At 40.9% G+C, this 21,549-nt stretch overlaps 1 protein-coding gene across 3 annotated transcripts in view; it reads left to right on the top strand.

Moving 5' to 3' along the window:
• Positions 1 to 12,946: 12,946 nt before the first annotated feature.
• Positions 12,947 to 21,549, top strand: part of sun2 (Sad1 and UNC84 domain containing 2) — a 29,575-nt gene continuing 20,972 nt past the window's right edge. For 2 of the 3 annotated variants that reach the window (XM_084006367.1, XM_084006365.1), the window contains exon 1: positions 12,947 to 13,113. The gene's annotated coding sequence lies outside the window, so the exon portion shown is untranslated. The remainder of the gene's footprint in view (positions 13,114 to 21,549) is intronic. The other variant, XM_084006366.1, reaches the window with a different exon arrangement.

Below are 21,549 nucleotides of genomic sequence, written 5' to 3'. Positions count from 1 at the left end.
ATCCATTTCAGTTGAGAGAAATGTGAATTTTATTTATTTATTTTATTTAATTGTTGCAGGTGTTTCACACAGCCATGGATGGCTGCTATCGACGCTGGTGTGGTTCTCCCTGCTTGGCATTGCTGCGGACGGGATCAGGTCTGGAGTCACTGGTGCCGGTTGGAGCTGTTTGTGGGCTTTTCTTCACCAGTCCGCCATTCAGCAGCCGTGACGCATACGGCCAGCTTGCTTCAAGAACACGTTAAACAAAAGAATGCACTCAAGTTTAGCAAAGTCAAGACATTTTTTTACTGTCATATTGTGTCTATTGTATGTTGTGTGCCATTTCTGCATTGGTGGAATGCAAAGCTTAAAACTGAGATATTGTGTTGTGGTATTGTATCATTGCACGTCCTATCATTCAGTGGGTTCATCCCTGTGTGGAAACATTATATTGTGTTTGGGGAAAAGAATGTATCCCCTCGGCCTCTTTAATTAAGTGGGAATCAGAATTTATCCAAGACAAGATTTTATACATCGGGATGTCTCTTCACCATTTTATTACATAAAAATGTATTACGGAATTTTAAGGATTAGTATTTGATTCAATCGCGTATTACAGGTCCTCCACACAACGAGTGTTTGGTGGAAGGGTTACACTTATAATCCTTGACCCTTGCTTACGTGACACCACCCATCCATGTGTTCATCCCACAGTCCTTAACCATCCAGCACAGCATACCTAATCCACCACTTCTTGGAAAATTCCCATTTTTACCACCATCAGTTAGCTGTTTGGCCTGAAACCAAAAAGAATGAACTCTTTAAAGCTGTCCGTACTTTCATGTTGTCTGCTGAAGTTGGATTTTAGAGAAAGGCTGTTCCAAGAGCCCTTTTACAGTTTGAAACTATACTGTATATAATGAGTCGACGTTGTCATTGTGACATCACTAGGGGTGTGACGAGATCTCGTACCACGAGATCTCGCGAGATTAAAGTCGGCGATATTTCTCGTCGCCTTAAAAATCTGTCTCGCGAGATTTGTGAGCTATACATAGCTGAGGTTTTACAGACAGCTGTTACTGACTGGGAGCTTAAAAAACCCAACCACGGCATCGCTTATTGTTACCGACAATGCACGTAATATGGACGTGGCCGTGCGCAACGCTGGATTGAAGTCGCACATCTGTTTTGCGCACAATATAAATCTTGCAACCCAAGCTGGCTTCGGTGTTCCCCGCGTCGCTCATTTACTCGGGCGGGTGAGACGTGTGACTGCTTTTTTTCATCGTAGTTCAGCGGCTACCGCGGTGAAAATGTCCAAGCAGAAACACTCCAATTGCCATCACACAAGTTAATGACGGGCACGTTGGATATGCTGGCTCGTTACCTTGAACAGCAAGCTGCCATAGCAGCATCACCAGCCCAGAGATAAGACAAAACTCCCGAAGCATTGATACACTTGACAGCTGCGATGTCAGAGATGCTGAAGGTGCTGTAGTTGCAGCATGTTGTTCATGACATACTTGATCAGGCTCCGTTTGCACTATTTGCACTCTGTATTGACAAAGTAGAACTTTGATTTGGTTTTACACATATTTACACTTGGAAAAAAGAAATATTTTATTATATTTATTTTATTTTAACTTTTATAAATTTTAGTTTTAGTTTAAATTTGTGAAAGAAGAAGTTTATTTAAAGATCATGCTTACATCATGCATGTAAACAGTTATAATAAAATATTTCAAAATTCATGCGCAACTCTGTTAAATTAAAGTCTGTTGGTCCAGTCATATATTTTGTCATTGTAGTTTTCTTAAAATCTCGTCTCGTCTCGTTCTCGTGAACCCAATATCGTGTCTCGTCTCGTGAGCGGAGTGTATCCTCACACCCCTAGACATCACCCATTTGTAACCCATATATGCCTACTAAACCCTGATGTGTCATTTAGAGTTGCAGTTACATGTCTTCTCCAGTAGAGTGTCCTTGGCACTGTGTGATTGCAATAGCAGCAAGCGTTACCTGAAGTCCCCACTTTAGTAGCGGCTAACCCATATTGCTAGTTTGTTGGTGTTGTGCCAGAATTTATGCAATAGCGACATTTCCATAATCCATTTAGCAAACTTTCTTTACATAAAACACAAGCACATGGTGGGGCGTGGGGAACGAGAGGAAATGTGTCTTTATTGTGCCTCTTTATTAATGCCCTTTACTGACAATGAAAAATACACTCAAAACAAAACAACCACACACAAACAACAATTCATCAATACATGTGAAACATCAGATCTAGGGGAACAAGAGAAAAATGTAACATGGAACCATAGTGCGAAAATAAGGCAAGGCAAGGCAACTTTATTTGTATAGCACATTTCATACACAAGGCAGACTCAAAGTGCTTCACATCATAAAACAAAGTGAGAAGAAAAAGAAAAAAAATAGAAGAATTAAAAGAAAATAATAAAAAAAAATTTAAAATGCATTACAGAAAGAAAAGAGAATAAAAACATATTTGCAATAATTAAAAACAGTGCAGACATTAAAAGATTTAGCAGAAAGCTATGGTGAACATAAAAGTTTTCAGTCTAGTTTTAAAAGTGGTCAGAGTTGGGGCAAGTCTAACATCTTCAGGAAGTTTATTCCAGCCATTTGTTGCATAGTGACTAAATGATGCTCTCCCGTGATTGTTGTTTACTCTGGGAATCACTAACAGATTGGTCTCAGAAGATCTTAGTGGTCTAGAAGGCTTATGTAGTGGGAGCATATCAGTGATATACTTCGGTCCTAGACCATGTAGTGATTTATATGGAATTTAATATTATTTTAATGGCTAACCTTGTAGAATGGCTACATTCATAACATGGACCAGAGAAAACAACTGTTGCAGCGCCAGCAGAGAAAAATACAGACTGAAGAGCCATCCAAGATGAAAACATGATGAGGCTTATCTTGCTCTTGGATTCACTGTGGGGGTGGTGGGGCAGAGGAGAGGCCCATGTGTTTTAAACACTGGCAGCAGACAGCATGAGACCCAACACATTAAGAAGACACTTGGAGACAACACACCCCAGTCACGTCAGTAGGCCACCCGACTTCTATCAAAGAAATCTGTCAGAATACCGCCAGCAGGAAACTGGCTTGGTAAAAGCTGCATTGGTGAACAGCAAAGCACAAATGGCTTCATTCATAGGGGCATACAGAATCGCCCAGTGCAAATAACCACACGATAGCTGAGCAGCTCATTCTCCCCGCTGCTCTAGACATGGTGTCAACTATGTTTGATCAGACAACCGCCACAAAATTGAAAGTTATCCCCCTGTCAAATGACTCAAAGACGCACGTTTTGCGTTACAACTGGGTAAGACTACTGACAGAAATAAAGAATGTTTGTTTATTTCATATGTCCACTTTGTGAATGAGTCACTGGATGAGGATTTGCTGTTTTGCAAGTTCGTCCACAGTAGAGCCACAGCTGATGAGCTCTTTAAGATTCTTGACAGTTTGCTCACAAAACACGGGCTGAAATGGGAAAACTGTATGGACTATTGCTCGGATGGTGCACAGACCATGGCAGGGAAAATCCACTCAAACTGGTTACTGTATAACCTCACCTCAGTGAGTCCGCCACTCGCTAGGTCAGTTTATACAGAAGTGGCCCTCTACAACCGCCACAATGGTGAAGGTGCCAGGCCTCCCCTCTGCCATCCTTCTACGTTGATTTTGAATGGAACTTTCCCTTCTACTCTTCTACTCTTGGATTGACCAAATCAATCTCATGGTTTATCTTTGTGGATTGTACTGTATGTTCTGTACTGTGCGTTCTATGTGGTGTAGTGACATTGTTACTCCTCCCAAACTTCACTCTCTCCCAGACGCTCTGGCTCACCTTCATGACATCACTGCAGTGAGGTCAGTGTCCTGTCAGGTTAGGAGAGGATTAAACCTGCTGCTAGCTTAAGCTTGACTACACAGGGCCACTCTGAGACTCAGCAGATTAAAATGTGTGCCATGCTGCTGGTGATGTCATGAAGGAAGTTGAGCCCTGCTCATGGCCTACATTGTCATCACTTTTTTGCTCATTTTCGCATCGACTCCAAAGATCATGACCTACCTGTTTGATATGTATGTATGATTTACAGATAACTTATGTGTTATTATGTCTACTACAATTATACCACGCTAATTGTTATGCACCAATCACATACTTGGCAATAAATTATTTCTGATCTGATATCATATCAAATGAATGGAATGGAGACGGATTTAAGTTTTGTCCCTATTACACAAAACACTTTGTTGTCATGGACTATTTATTAAGTAGAATGTAATTCCAATGAAAACAATCCACAGCAAAGTAAACGGACATTAGTGATAAGTGAGACTTTTTTTTTTAATTATTATTATTTCTTGAATTCCTGTGCAAGTTGTTTGAATGATTTCAAAATTTGTCAATTAAAAATGTACATTTCTTATAAGGTAACCTTTAAAACTGCTGTCTACAAGGCACTCTTCACTCTTGTTCTCTTATCCAGGTTGTTGCTCAGGAACACTAACATGTTGTGGGGATATTTTGTCTACTGGTTACAGTGTAAACACTTGTTAGGCGGTAACGATCGATGTCTGGACTCCATCTCACATTTAACCCTCTAAATTTAAGCTTCTCACCAGACCATAAAGTGAGTGTGACCTAGAATAAATGAAGTGGACCCTGCAAGCCTGATCAGGAAGAGCTTAAAGGGATCATAGGCTATTTTATTCAGAACACTTTCTGTTGTATTGCTTGAAATCACCGTTAGCTTAACTGAACGTTAGCTAACTTACATGGTTACAAGTATGTAATCTGCAGCTAACGCTACCTGTGTGTTATTTTCAAAGATCTCTCTTAGCTTTGAAAGCGTTACATTAGTTGTATGTAATCTGCAGCTAACGCTACCTGTGTGTTATTTACTGGTCTCTCTTAGCTTTGAAAGGGACGTAGTGTGGCGTTAGTTTGTATGTAATCTAACTAGCCTCACGTGTGTGCATTGTAGTTGTGAGCTCATGTAGTTTGATGTTTGTTATCTGATTAATCTCGTCTTTGAACCGACGTTTGACGTAGCAATGTAGCTTACATGTGTGTTGAGAACGTAAACAGTTCTTCACAGGTGCAACATGGACTGACTCACCGGTGACTACAGCTGGATTCAGACATGGCTCAGACATCTGTTATCTTATTCATATTTAATCCTTCTTTCACAGGTAGCTCATGTTGTTGCCCTGGACTACAGTCACCACATCAAAGATCAGCCAGGAGAAAAGATGATGGCTCTGTTCAGTGAGTGACAAGTCCTCTTATCATTTTAGGTCTTAAACTTCTAGATATTACAGTTGCAGTGTTTAGTTTTTGTAATGAGAATAAAAAGCATGGTGGAGATTTAGTGTGTTGATGACATTTTATATGGTAATACAAAGTGCTGTGAAATGTAAGGTAATATGAACAGAACATTTTATTAAGGTTGACCTCTTTTCTCTTATGCCAGGTAGAGCAAGTTGTACACCAAGAAGTCCAGGATTTGGAGGTTCTATGCACTAGACAAGGACTACAGTTATAGATCAGATCTGTGGCAAGGCAATGAGGCTAGATGATTCCTATCAACATGTGGTTCTATCAGGTGTCCCCCTAACCACCCAGAACCTGTTGGACAAGCAAGTCAGCAGAAGACTCTGTGAGTCTGCTAATAATATTGTAGGTTGAGCATGAAGTGGTATCATAGTCATGTCCAAAAGCTAGTTTAAAATCCATATGGCTATGTTGCAAAGAATCCCCTTTAGAAAAGCTGGTTTTTATCCAATTAAATTATTTTTTAAACAACAACAACATTTTAGAACAGTGTCAATTTGGTTTTAGGATGAACCACGGTACCGAGACAGCCTTCGTGAAGATTGTTAATGACCTCAGGTGTAACAGTGACTCTCAGAAACTTTCAGTCCTGGTGCTACTGGATCTAAGCGCTGCTTTTGACACAGTAGAGCACCACATTTTGTTAAATAGACTTAGACACCTGGTGGGCCTCTCTGGTACTGTTCTTAACTGGTTTTATTCCTACCTCACAGGTCGTCACTTTCTTGTAAGTATGGATACATGTTCCTCAGGAATGCATGAACTTAAGTGTGGGGTGCCCCAAGGGTCAATTTTAGGTCCAATACTTTTTAATTTATATATGCTCCCCCTTGGGGACGTCATCAGGAGGCACGGCATCAATTTTCACAGCTACGCTGATGATACACAGCTCTACATTGCCGTGTCTCCTGATGACACGGGACCTATTGATTCCCTTTTAAACTGTATTTTAGATATAAAGTCATGGATGGCAGAGAACTTCCTGCAGCTCAACCAGGACAAAACAAGGTTTTAATCATTGGTCCTGAAGGCAAGAGAGAGAAACGTTTACCAAAACTAAATGCTTTTAAACATTCACAGTGCGTAAAAAACCTGGGCGTTCTTTTCGACTCTGAGCTTGATTTTATTCCACACATCAGAAATACTACAAAGATTGTTTTTTACCATCTTAAGAATATAGCCAGAGTTCGCCCGTTTCTCTCTCTGGCCAGCACAGAGGTGCTAATGCATGCTTTTATCTCTAGCCGGTTAGATTACTGTAATGCCCTGCTCTCTGGTCTCCCAAAAAAGAGCATTTCGCACCTTCAGCTGCTCCAGAACTCGGCTGCACGTGTCTTGACCAAGACCAGAAGGCGGGCTCACATTACACCAGTTTTAGAATCACTGCATTGGCTCCCCGTGCGCTTCAGGATCGATTTTAAGGTTCTTTTACTAGTTTTTAAGTGTCTTAACGGCCTTGGGCCTTCTTATCTGTCTGACCTGCTTTTACCGTATCGGCCCTCACGGACCCTGAGGTCCTCCGGTACTGGTCTTTTATCTGTTCCCAATGTTAGAACCAAAACCTTTGGTGAAGCCTCATTTTATCATTACGGCCCTCGCCTGTGGAACAGCCTGCCGGAGGGCCTCAGGGCCACTGAGTCTGTTGATGCTTTTAAACCGAGGCTCAAGACTCACCTTTTTAATATAGCTTTTAACTAGGTCTTTTTTTATTACTCATTTATCCTGTTCTGTCCTTTTACGTTGTCTTTTAATTTTCTCTTAAATGTTTTATTATTCTTTTACTTATTTATTTTTGTTTTGCTTTCAGTAATTCATATTAACATTCATTTATGTTGTTTTAGGAGGTTTTTCATCTCTTTTATTATCTATTTTATTTATTGTCGTACTCTCCAACTCCATTGTTCTCCTCATGGGGGCCCTCCACTCCGGGAGCTCTGTCTGGCCTGCCTGCGGTGGTGCCGTCCTGGGGGTTGGCCAGGCCTGGACAGTTGGGAGCCCTGCCCCAGGGCTTAATGGCCGTGGTATAGGTCCCTGTCTGGGTCGGGGTGGTCTCTGTGGTGGCGTCCCCTGTAGTCGTGGGCTTGGACGGCTCTCGGTGTGGAGGGCTCTCTTAGGATGGTGTTTCCTCATTTGGTCTATCAGTGCTCAGCCATATTCCATTTTATCTTGCGGGGTTGGGGGGGGTATGTACCGGTGTAGCATGTGTGTATGTGTGTGTATGTTTGTGTGTTACATGAATGAGGGTGCGGGGAGATGTTAAAAGGGTTTGTTTTATTTTGTTTTATTTTAATGTGAAGCACTTTGGGCTGCATTTCTATTGTATGAAAGGTGCTATATAAATAAAGATGACTTGACTTGACTTCTTCCACACTACATGGCCATTCTAAGTAGGTTTTCAAGGGGCCATATTATGATCCATTTCAACAAGTTAATATAGGTAATTGATGTCTTCAAACCTGGTCTTTGAATTACTCATCTGGAAAAAAAGATCAGGGGCCTCATTTATAATGCTTTTTTTCTCTTTTCTGGCCTGTCACCATGATTCACCGCACCAAGAATAATTGCATGCCGGCTCATTAATATACGGATCAGCGTTCATGAGGTGCTGGGCATTGACCATTATGGTTAAAAATGGGTATGTACATACAGGGTGGGATAAGAGGCAGATTCAGATACGCACACTTGTAGGTGAACTGTGATGTATAAAGGGAACATTGCTTACAGTTTTATAAATCTGAATTTGTTTTGGCGTACGCCAACCCTATAAGTCGCCCTAACCCCAACCATTACAATCTCAAAAAGGTTGTATAAATTATCTTTGTTTTTGAGCATACTGCTGACTATTAACCCATTAAGTTCATGAGGGAAATAGAAAAACAACACATTTGCAATGGACAATCTAGAAAGGTCTCCTAAAACAAAACAAAGAAAAATGTAAATCCTCTGGAAGCAGAAAAAGAATATGTTGCCGAGGCTTTTGCTCCTGACGAGCTGGCTGTCGCCCTGCGTGGTTGACTCCCCCATTGGTGTGTGAATGTGTGTATGAATGGGTGAATGTCAGTCATTACTGTAAAGCGCTTTGGATAAAAGCACTATATAAATGAGGAGCATTTACCATTTACCAACCTTGTGGTAGCACTAAAAGAGTCAGGGATCAATAAAGGCAGTATGCTGAGATATTTCTCTGAGTCAGAGAATCTAAACATGCATGTCTGTTTAGTTTTTTTCAATACTTCCAGTAGTAGGCTAGTTGAGATATTTCAATTAAAAAGTCAAATATGTGGACCTTTTCATGGTGCTAAATAAAGCCTTAGGAGGTCAACAAAGTCATGAGGACACATCTGGTGAACATGAAAGTCTGTATAACGTTTCACAACAATCCATCCAGTAGTTGTTGAAATACTACAATCAAACATAAACATATCAACCTTGTGGTGGTACTACCCAAAGAGTCATGGGAGTAAGAAAGTAATTTCAATCAGGAGAGACAACTTTTTTAAGAGAACAATAATGAACATATACAGGGTGGTGGAGGGAGAAGAGTGTCATGGAGACAGGTTGGTGGAGGGAGAAGAGTGGCAGGGAGACAGGTTGGTGGAGGGAGAAGAGTGGCAGGGAGACAGGTTGGTGGAGGGAGAAGAGTGGCAGGGAGACAGGTTGGTGGAGGGAGACCTAGAAGAAGACCAAGAGCTGTAACTTCAGATGAAATGAGGGCCACACTTAGACCATGTTGTGGATCCTGGTCTCTTAGGGGGGATGAGGGTTGAGGGTGCAACCCAACCCAAGCAAAGATCTAATGTGTGCAAAGTGGTAACGTGAATTTGCATCCTTACAGTAACTGATAACATTACAGGAATTAATTTCTGTATTAAAATGATATAATATCTACACATTTGGGGTTTTTTTACAATACAAGGAGTAAGAGGAAGGATGTGTTCACATGCAGGAAAATGTTATTGTTGACATGGTTGTGGTCAACAATAGCATTAGTAAACTTGAAACTTGAAAGTGAATCAGCTTTAATGGCCAGGCACGTGACGGAGTGTGATGATGAAGATGTGAATGACAGATGACCATGTTATGCTTCTAATAATTATATTATATACAGTAGATACAAGAATTATATTTATTATATTATATATAAGCACAGACAGCACGTGTGGATGGGTTCTTCCAGCAGGACGATGCTCCATGCCAGACTGCCAGGTCCATCAAGGTGTGGATGGAGGACCACCAGATCAAGACCCGATCATGGTCAGCCCAATCTCCAGACCTGAACCCCTGAAAACCTCTGGATTGTGACCAAGCATCGAACAAAGCCAGGCTGGTTTCATGTTTGCACCAGGACCAAGAGCAACATGAGAGACTGGTGTAGAGATGCCAAGATACATGAAAACTGGGATTAATAATCAGGGTTATTCCACCAAATATTGATTTATGAACTCTCACATTAGTATTTAAAAATAATGATGAACTGGTTTTCTTTGCATCATTCAAGGTTATTTTGACCAGTTGTCATTTTCTGAAAATAAATGCTGTAAATGTCAATATTTTTATTTGGATTTTGGAAGAATTGTTGTCAGTAGGTTATAGTATTAAGCAAAACATGTAATTTCACTTGAACACATATCTATAGATAGTAAAACCAGAGAAAGTGATCATTTTGCAGTGGTCTCTTAATTTTTTCCACAGCTGTATATTTGGGATTGACATGACAGGATTCATGTGAATGTGTGTGAATGAGTTAATTAGACTAGAGCCTGATGGGCAGGTGGCTCCTCTGCCATATGAATGTGTGTGTGAATGGGTAAATGTAGACTGAATGTAGTGTAAAATACATGAAGTGGTCAAAAAGACGAGGAAATCGCTATATAAATGCAGGTCCTAGTCCTGGTCCTGGTTCTGGAATAATTCACTGGGGGCAAACTGACCGGGAATGAGAATCCTCACAATTGCTGTGGATGTGGGCTACGTATACATCCGTATAAATTCCAAAATCTCGTTGGAATTATTACAGATTTGCATTGAAGCAAAATGTTGCACCTCAGTGTGACGGTATGGTGCTGTCAAGGAGTCAGCAAGGACCCGGAGGATGTCAGCTGAAATGGCACGGAGGTCAAAAGGGGGCTTCTTGCTCGTCTTATAATGATTGAATAATTTCTTGTTCAATTATTATTTTCATTGCTGTATATTACAAAGCATTGTGGCCTTTAGAATTATATAGGAATTAATGTGTTAGTGTTTTGTTTTGTTTTATTTCATTCCTATTACTAAACAGTTCTGTGGGTTTCACCTCGAACAAGGAGCTGCTACACATGGCTCATATACGCATCTTTGAGTCATTCATTATAAAGTCCAGCAACACTGGGTTCTATTACAATGATGATTTTTTTCTCAACTTTTTCATAATGTTTAACTTGCACACCTGCAGTACAGTGCTATGTGTGACTGTGTGCTGCTATGAGGCCTTGATAAGAGATGACTCAGTGTCTGAGTGTGTCACCGTCTAAAGGTACGTCTGTTAAAACACCCCTCCTTCTCCCTGTCCTTTTTACGCACCTCTCCCTCTGTCGGCCTCGAAAACAACACACATTTCACTCTCTCTATTTTGAATCACATTCCAATGCGGTGACTTCAGGCCAGAAAGGGGAAAGCTTCTGAGCATGACGTCAGCTGTTTGTTTGCACACTGTGGTTGTGTCTGGGGCAGCAGCCTGGCAGATAAGCAGGGCGGGAGTCTCTCTGTGTGTGTTCAAGTGAAGAGAAGAGAAGAGACGAGGGAAATGCCAGACATGAAAGAGTGCATAAGAAATGTTGTGTTGACAGCCAGAGGAATCGGCCTCAGGAGTGATGAGCTTGTCAGCTAATAGACTCCTCATTGTTGAGCATCTGATGATTGAGTGTATTCCTCGTTCTCCCTCAGCCCAACTGGAGGAAACTGCTGCATAATGATAACAGACTTGGAGACAATGGGCGTGAATACAAACACACACACACACACACACACACACACACACACACACACACACCCTCATGCTGGTGATGGGGTGGGGGGGTGTCGGTGCTGCTGATAGTCTCCAGACCATCTGAAATAATCTATCAAATATGGAATAATCCAGACATAACGACCATTCCTGAGCCCTGTCTTCTTTTTTCTAAAATAAAGTTGGAATAATGAATTATCCCTCCTCCTCCTGGCATGGACCTTGTCTGCCCAGTGATAAGGTCAGATTGGGTTTATTTTAGGCTGCTTGCAGTCATGCAAAGAGCACCAAAGCCCTGAGGGTTTCCCTTAAAAGCATTTTGTTGTGTTTTGGGAGGTTTGGTCCATCACCTGGTCTCTCTTTCTGAGAGGTTTGACCCTGACTGGTTGCATTAACTGCTACTAGGCATGGGACAATATGAACATTTTATGCCACGATCCTACCCATGAAAACAATAATAAAATCAACATCTGCTTCATAACATTCACATTCCCCTGAGTTGAGTTATCTGCTAGTAGATATCTCTCACCTCCACCTTGCTGGTCACCATCTCATCATCATGTTTGTATATTCCCTCTGAAAATTAATTTACACTTGCAGCATCTTTAGAAGCAGTTCTAGATAACACGGTAAATTATCTGAAATGTCAAACATACAGCAGTTAGGGTAATGTTTTCGCACTTTTGGTCCTAAACATTAAATTGCCAGTTTAATGAGTTTTTCTAGAGTGTATCAGGCTGTTGGGGCGCAGGACAGAGGCCGATGTATTCATGGCCAGACGGCTCCACTGTGTGTCAGCTTGCCGGAACAGCAGCTGAAGGGAAGAGTTTCATGGAGGCTACACGTATCACCACTAGAGGGCGAGATGTGGTTTGTTATTGTCATGTGCTGCGAGATGAACGAGACCGGAAACGGTTTCAAAGTGTACATCATTTCTATGGTCGTGTACAAAGTGAAAAATAAATATAAATAATAATTATAAATAATTAAAAGGGAACGCGCTGGTATGTGCTATTTCCTTACATGTCTTTATTTGTCCCCTAATACATCATCTAATGATTTAATAATAAAAAAAATTATAACCCTTCAACTTCTGAGATTGCTGATTAAATTACCTGCAAGTGGTCATATTGTTATTATGATATTATGATAATTATTATTAGCATAATTATCAGAATCGGAATAAGGTTCACTGCCTTGGTGTTTGGTGGAAACAATAAAAAATGAAAGAAAAAGTACTGCAAAAGTCAAAATGGAATATAAAAATATATACAAATATGAAAAATTACGATATTACTCATTACTATACCTGTATTACTATACAAATATAAATATAATAAGACTAATAATAATGCATTACATTTAACGTAAATTCAGATAGTTATCAAGCAAATTAATAAAGGTGATATTTCTTTTCTTTTTTTTCGGGATCGTGATGTTGAACTTTATTTTGTAAGGCTCAGCGGGAAGTCTTCGTCTTCATTTCGGCTGGTTGATTCCGCTGCTGTCAACGTTTGTAGCCGCGGTGAAACCTCCGAGCTGTCACAACAACAAGCGTCGGTGTGTCCCGTTGCCTCCGTTGACTCCGCCCGCCCGGCTGAAGTGTCTGTGTGTGGGACTTCGTGGGAGTTGAACAGCGTGGAGGTGTTTCTGTAAGCGGAGCTCGCCGTGGTGTCGTGACGGCTGAACAGAGGATTATCATTTCCTGGCAGATAATTTAGTTCACCCGCCTGCTTGCCGTTAACTTGTGAAAGCTTCTCGACACAGCGAGGTGAGTAACCAACACACTGGAACCGTAGCGGGAGTCCAACTTACGTCGGACGTTTGTCGCCGGTTAACTTTGCTGTGCATCTGTACAAGTAGGCTCGTTTCCGTGTAGGCGGGATGCTTTAGTCAGATGAACTAGCTACCTGCTGCGGCGATGCACGGACATCCCTAACGTCCTTTATGGAGCTAAATTACCTACAGTTAGGTTACATTTCAAACAATGCTACATTGACGTTATATGACATGACCAGGCTGCTAAAACACACTACATTGCTTCACCTCTTTCATGTGTGTTTACAGGAGCTATTTGGTGGACATTTGGTGGACAAGATGGTTATATAAACGGCATATCCCATTTGCGCCCCAAAACTATATGTATAACAGTATGATAAGCAAAGTGGCATGGTCTAAAGTATTGACATTTTGTCAAACAGTACAACTGTTTAAATTTACAGATGACATGAAAAACACACATTTATTCAGACAGGCATTTTTGAAAGCTTAAGAGAAACTCTTATCATTTGTTTGTTTAAACTGCATATGCATATCTTTGATATTGTCATGAAATACTTTTGACATACATTTTCTGACTATACTAAATGTAATCTTAGGTGACAGGATTAATGGGCCTCATTCACCACCGTTCTTAGGAAGAATTTTCTTCTTAAACCCCATTTACGCAGGTTTCTGCCATTTACCAATGTTTACTTATATGGGATTTGTTCTTACATCAGAACAAATTGATGCACTCTCAAGAGCACACTTACACATTTACAGTGTGATCCATTATAGCCTACAATTCATCTCACGGAAGAAATGCATCACTTGAACAAACGGCTTTCAGTGCATCTTAAGATTTGTATTAATTCAGAGTTTTAAGCCGATAACTCTGAGCGAGCCTTTCCACCTCCAGTGGTCGGCATCTCTCTTCTGTGTGGCAATTTTTGGCTGGAACAGAGGGCCCGTCCTATAAGTGGCTCTGCAGCTGAGTAACTAAGTAAGTAAGTAAAGTGACTGATGAATTTGCAACCAAGGGGCATCCACTGAACAAGTAACAGCATCCCATGTATTTTGTTTTAGTGTTATTTTAGATCCACTACTGACGCTACAGAATAAAACGGCTCGCATGCTGTTCACTTCCTGTAGCGGTCGGCTTCCTCCACTTAAGAGCGACTCACATTCTTTTAATGTTTGGGTCATTCCATGCCACCCATGTACAAAGTACCTCTCAGATTTTGCTGGAAACCTATGAAAATATGCCTTATGTGACCAAACAAAGGAATCTGAGGTTTCAGGTCAATATCTCAAACGGTTTGCCCGTGGCGTCCATTTGAATTTAAAGTGCCACACCCCTTTTTGACACATTGGAATTTCGCATTTCATTTGTTGGCATTTTTGGAGGCCCATAACTTCTGTTCTAATAGTGATAGAAGGCTGAAAATTGGTCTGTTAGTTCATTGTGGTGTGTAATACAATTCTGAAGGCAGAATCAACATTCCTTACTGTTTGGATGAAAGGTGGGTCACCAAAGTCCATTTTTTTTTGATGGCCAAAATTATTTTTCACTTTTTGGGTGCCCCTAGCACCACAATTAATGATCATATTAATTCTAAACAGGATTATTTGTTATATTTGGGAACTTTGCTCTTGCCAAAAATTAATTTGAAGGGTATGGTACCACTGGTGGGGGTTTTATGGGGGTCCAAAAACCCTTTCGGGCAGAGGTGACTCTTTTGGAACCCCATATTTGGAACCCCAAATGACCATGTGGGCACTTGATGATCCTAATGGGATTTATACCAGATAAAGATACATATTTGTGCTTTCTTTTAATGAAATAAAAACTTTGACTATAGTCAAAGTGTATTATTATGGAGCTTCATATATGAAGCTCATAATGTGAATTTTATTCTTCATAATGCACCATTTTGGAAATTTTTTCCAGAAGTCTGGAATGTTTATTCAGGGAGAATTTAGTGACGATAAAGCATGAAAATAGTGGAAATAACTTAGTATTATGCTCAGTGATGGCAAAAAATTAAATACTGAGACTGTCACGGATTAACCTCTTATCCCCCATGAAAGAGACCCGCCATCAAACTTTGAAAGAACTAAATAACAAGAATGTTACAGAGTGTAAGAACACTACAAATAGAAGGGAATAGTGTCTTTAACTATTAGCCAAAAAATTGTGGAAGCAGTGACATCATTTTGTCATGGTCCTTTTGGTCAAGTTTGAATTAGCGAGCACTGTGCCATAGATGTCTGACACACTGACACAACAAATAGATATGTTGGAATGGCACCCAACAGGGATCTGTCTTTGGTCCGATGGTCATGTGAGGATATTGTTGACAGTCTTCATGAATTTCACAAAAACGTCACCTTGTTCATCTGAACGTTCAACAATGTTTCCAATGAACCAGTCATTATCATAGATAGATAGGTTCCAGCCTTTTATCACTATTAGAACAGAAGTTATGGGCCTCCAAAAATGCCAACAAATGAAATGTGAAATTCCAGTGTGTCAAAAAGGGGTGTGGCACTTGAAATTTAAATGGGCGCCACGGGCAAACCGTTTGAGATATTGACATGAAACTTCAGATACCCTCGTTTGGTAACATAAGGCATATTTTCACCGCTTTTCAGCTAAATCTGAGCAGTACCATGTACATAGTACCCCGATATTGGCTGTTTTCACATAGAATGATCCTGGACTTTAATTGGCGCTTTTTGCACTTTTTGCACTTAAAAAAAGAAAAAACACCACTCACCAGTCATTTTCTATACAATACCTTATATCAACCTTTTTTTTTTATAGCATTACCTTACGTAGCTGTCTGTTTTTAAAACATTACTATTTGTAAAAGTCTTAGTTTTTTGCACTGTGACAGACAGTTTATTTAAGCCCTTTTTAAATTTTACTGTATGTAAAATTCTCTTTTTTACCAAACGTGACCAATAAAACTTAAAAATAAATAAATAAATAAATAAATAAATAAACAGTCAGATAACACACATCCTACACATTCTTAAATGAAAAGGACAGTACTCTCAATCGCCCAAATACAATCTGTATTCTTTATGTTTATAGTCACAGCCGGTGTGTGAGCTCAGTTTAGACAGTCGCACAGAAACAGCAGCTCTGCAGTTGGGCTGTTAGAATTACATTTGGGAATCGGATATAATTCGACTAGGAAAAAAATCAATACAAATCTAATGCTGAAATTAATGTTCAAACGTGTTGTCTAACGTTAACGTCTCGTCCTCCTGGCCTTGGCCTACCCTTGTCACATGAAGTCTGATGAATAAAGTTTCTAACTATTAGAAACGGCCAACAGTGGTGCACACACGGTGATAACCGCCTGGCAGCACTCGGTGAAATGAAAAGAAAGATATCGACGGACCTCTAGAAGTGATGCAGTCATGACAAAGATGCATTCATGCTGCTGAATACTGCTAGCTAGATCACCCTGCATTTCCGTTGGCTGATTCATTTAGAATAGCAGGATGTACGTGAGAAAAGTGAAAGTAGAGCTGATGTGAGACGAGGAGGAAGACAAAGAGGGCGCAGCCATGGCAACGGGAACACAGCGTCCCCAGGAGAACAGCAATGTGGTTGTTTTACTTTGTGTTTAAAGTTGACAATTTGAGGTAATTAATTTTGTGCCTAAGCTTAATTATTACTCAGCAAGAAAGTTGTCAGCTGTTGGTAATTCGACATATTTATTGCTAATGTTTTTGGAAAGCCCTCTAGTGGACACGAAGGAAAACAACCACATTGCAGATAATGGCATTGACATAAGCGTGTGTAGTGTAGTAAATATTAATAATAGGCTAAATTTGAGCATTAAAATGTGAATATAATTTGAATATTGAAAGAAATATGGAAATAAATTTGAATAGGATTATAGAGGAAAATTGACAGCTCTACTCTGCAGCTTAATCGGTTCCGTTCAATATTTGTCTTGGCCAGGATTACATTACCTCATGTTACTGCCCCAGATCAATGGCCTCCACCACCCCCTAGCTTCATCCGCATTGGAGGTCAGGTTCATCAGCATTGGAGGTCAGGGGGTCAAGAGTCAGTGTCAAAATATGTAGAATTCATAAGGAAACTGTGACTGTTGTCAGTTATCAGAAATACTGGATTAGTCATGCAAAAGGAGAATCATGGGAGTTGTATGAGCATCAGACCTTAGTAGGGAGCTGCTCAGTTTATTGACTGTAGTTTGTGTTTTTCCCCTCGACTTTACAGAGAGTTCTTGGTAATTTGCCTAAACCCAGTCCACACAGATGACTTATCATCTCTGTATGTCTGAGTCATATTTCACTGTCCTAAAGTTAGCCACAGCATTGAACTGTTTGCCAGCCAGTTTTGGACCGATGAAGACTAATTCTCTGCATTCCTTTCTTTGCCCGCTTGTGTTTTTCTTCTCTTCCTTGTTTTATGCACTTTTCCAATCATTAAGAAAACCGTTAACTCGTTTCCTGGCTTTTAAACCCACATTCATCTGTTCTCAATTTTGTCCTCTTACCCTTGTTTCAAGCCCTCCCATTGCCTTGTCTCAAGCTGCTCTCTGTATCCAGTGTCAGTGGGAAGGATACAGGACCAGTTACAGGGTCCTGCCCAGCCCTGAACACATTCATGTTGATTGGGTTGACTTTGTTTGTGGGTATAGAGAGGCTAAGTCCCGCCCCATCCTATGGGAGATTATTTTGACAATATATAGTAGTAAACAACAAGAGACAAATAATCTTATATCCTGTATTATACCACAAATTACACATTTATAATTTTACCAGTAATAATAATGTCAAGAAAGTGTCTCGCTGTCGCCACTCGCCAAATGCGACTAAAATACTCCCCTTTGCGACTTAATTTTGGAGGGATACATGCCACTGGGGCAGGTAAATGTTTGTCCCGATGGTCGTGATCTTACAATAAATGATGCATGATATAACAAAACATTGTAGTAGCTGTAAAAATATAAATTACGACGGTAGCAAACGTCAAGCTAAACCGGCGATTTGTTGTGTGTCACACTGAAGTAGCTCCCCCGATGTCACCACTGTAGAAAATAGTTCCCCCGAAGCAGCGTAGCGTGCGCGTCACCGCTCTTTAAAAGTTTGGTGCAGTGAGTGACGCCTGGTTCACACCGGCCGCGGAAGCGCCGCGAATAGGCGCGTAGCGGAGCCCGCTTCCTTTCGGTGCCCCTGTTAAGCGATAGTGTAGTTCACACCAGACGCGAAGCGATCCTTTCGGCGTCTGCTCTATTTTTTGCGCGTGCCGCGAGCGAACGCGTCAATTCTGGCAGTAACTCACACAAAGAACAGTGTTTCCCCTAGAATTTTTTTCAGGCCCGGTGGTACCCACCGAAAAAACCCTAAACAGACGAGACGCGTGGGACGGTGTATTGGTGCAGTTGGATTAAGTCAGGTGGCACAGCAAGCAGTCTGCAATTCTGCAATTATTATATTTGCATTCAACATTTTTGTTCAACCAGAGTGTATTCAAGATCACAAGGAGAGAGTGACTTATTAAGGTGCTGGTTGATGGAAATGATCAGGGTCCAGAAAAATATGTCTGGAAAATGATGAGCATCACATTAATAGCTACAGATACTGTAAAATACTACAACGACATATGAGTGCATATATTGTCTTATTTTATCAAGTAAAATATAAGTTATAGGTTTACTCAACAGCAGTTAACTCAAAGTTCCACATCTTATCAAAAACAAAGGGGGGGCAAACGGGCTTTGGCCGGTTGTACATACGTCATCACGTCCTAATACTACACACACATGGCGTGATGTTGTTTTTAAGGAGCGCCGTCTCTGCTTATATTTCTCGACAACACTCGACCTGCATCAGCGCATGTGCGCACGAGCGGATCTGTGCGAGCAGGCAGCGCGAGCGCAGCGGGTTTTGGACGGAGACACACAGCGGCATTTTTATTATGTAAAAATAAATAATAATGTAATGTAATAAAATAAATATTATGGACCCTATGGACCGGTTCCGCTCACACCACGAGTCTAAAGAGTGCAACAGCTTATCAAAATACAGTGTCAACGTTCCGTGTTTTCAAAGTAGAAAGCGGCATCGAGGTGGTTTAACGAGGCGGAACGGCATCAGAACAACATCAAGCGTGTAAAGTACACGAAGAAGAACGTAGCGGGAGCGCGCGGCGAGGATTGTTGCGGCCGCGCGTCTTGCGGAGCAAGTCTGCTGTGCTGCGCGGAGGCGCTCCTAATGTAAATGATTATTGATTTATGAATGAATTGATAGGTGGCTTATTTTTGGTATATTGATTTTTTTTTTTGGCCTGGCGGCAGGTCTCCTTAGCCTGGCGGCCCGCCAATGGCCTGTACAATGGTAGGGGAAACACTGAAGAAACACGAGACAATCCGGTCAATTTTCAAAATAAAAGCAATTTTCAAAATAAAATACAGCGATTGACAAATGCGATCATATTTGTGTTTCTCAACTTGCACTGGGAAACAGGAAGAGAAAATACATTTAATAAATGTGAAGAGTAGATAAACAAATATGCGTATTTCAACGGTATATCTGCACTACCATACGTCTGGTGTGAACAGAGGGGTAGCGGGCCGCGACGCTTCCGTGGCCGGTGTGACAATGTGGCAATGTGGTGGCATATTCCCGGTGTGACCGAACCAAAAAGGAAAAATACAGAGGAGATAGGTGGAAACGAAGGTATCAACTTAGAAGGCGAAACATCGACGAAAAAAGCAAAAGTGAGAATGTTCAGTGAGAAGTGGAAGACTGACAGGGAATGGCTTCAGTAAGACGACTCGACGGGTGTCATGTTTTGCTCCGTCTGCCGGACACACACCAAAGAAAAACAGTGCGGAAATTCAGTTCTGATGAGTAATTAATGAGTGGTTCTTTGTCACAGTTTTGCACTGTTAAAGTTTTCAATTTGCAATGTTTGAGATGAAATGAAATTAATAATATTAAAATGTATTTCTAAATAATACTTTGGCCTCTTTTCTAAGCATGTACTGCTCTATAATACTGTTATCTCAATGAAAAGTACTGAAACAGATGTATATGCAACAAAAAGAGGCAATTTATTATTTGGCCGGTAAAAAATTTACTTGGCCGGTAGATTCTTTCATCTACCGGTCCCTTTGGCAGGTAGGCCAAAAAGTTAGTTTACAGCCCTGCTCACAGCTACACAGTTACTCACTCTAAACATCAGGTCTTGCTCGTTCTTTCTCTTCCTGGCTGATAAAAAGAGTTGGTGGATTTTTTTTTTTTTTTTTTCTGAAATTGGGTGCAAAGGGGTGACTAATGCAGGTCCCGTTGGCGTTTAGGAGACAATTTCGCTCTTGATTTTCTGGGTGAATCACTTCCTGTGGGCAGAGCACTGTCAATATCTGGCAAGCAGAGTTTCATTTGGACAAATTCATCTTAAGTTACTGTCAGATGTGATGTGCTTCTCACCTGCTGTCCTCCATAATTAAAGGACCTGATCACACCAAGACATCGCAACAGGCGCTTCTGCTTTCAAAAGCGCAAAGTGAAGAGCTGCTGGGGCAGTGCGTACAAACTTAAAGGAAAATGACACCCCATTTTCCAAACTCCCACGGATAACAAGTGCAATCCAAAACATACATTTATCATCAAAATAATAATAAGGTAGTTAAGACGGAGTGAGCATGGCCAAAACGGCAATCAAAACAGGAAGGAAGCGGTTGAGGAGCAACACCACTTGGTCAATTTAAGCATAAAGAGTTTTTGTGTGAACAGTTTTGAAGCCTCAAGTTTGGAATTTTGGCTTTTGCCATCTTGGATATTTGCCGTCACCATATTGAATTTTGGCAGCCAGGGATGAAAGTGACCATATTTGGACTGTGGAGGATCCCAACCTTACTGCATCTGGATCCATCTGGATTTTGGTGTGAAGCTGCTAACAAAGTTAGCTTCATTATTCAACGTCAAAGTGTTGAAGTCATCTTAGTAGCTAACTTCATTGGTAGAATGGTAGCGACCTGTCAATCACAAGTTAGCCCCGCCCCTAAAGCATCCTCTGCTCTGACTCTAATTGACTAAATGAACATCATGCTGGATTGAAATAGACTTGAAACTAGAGATTCAGACCATAAACTCATGTTTACAATGTTTACTGAGATAATAAATCAAGAGAGAAGTAGGACCATTTTCTCATAGACTTCTATACAATCAGAGAGGCGTCGCCCCCTAATGGCCAGCAGAAAGAATGAGTTCACGGCACTTCAGCATTGACTTCCCTCCATCTGGTCTTGAGAAAGAACCTTATGAACAAATCATAGGCTCTTTTTAAATGAATGAATGCTGGGGGGTTAATGTGTGCGCCGGGAATTTACTTATTCTTTGGAATTGGATCTGTGGGAAAATTGATTACCGGCACCACAAAGGAGACAAAGAA

Source organism: Eutrigla gurnardus (genome assembly GCF_963514095.1).
Source record: "Eutrigla gurnardus genome assembly, chromosome: 3".
Classification (NCBI taxonomy): Eukaryota; Metazoa; Chordata; class Actinopteri; order Perciformes; family Triglidae; genus Eutrigla; species Eutrigla gurnardus.
This window is presented reverse-complemented; position numbering and strand designations above follow the sequence as displayed.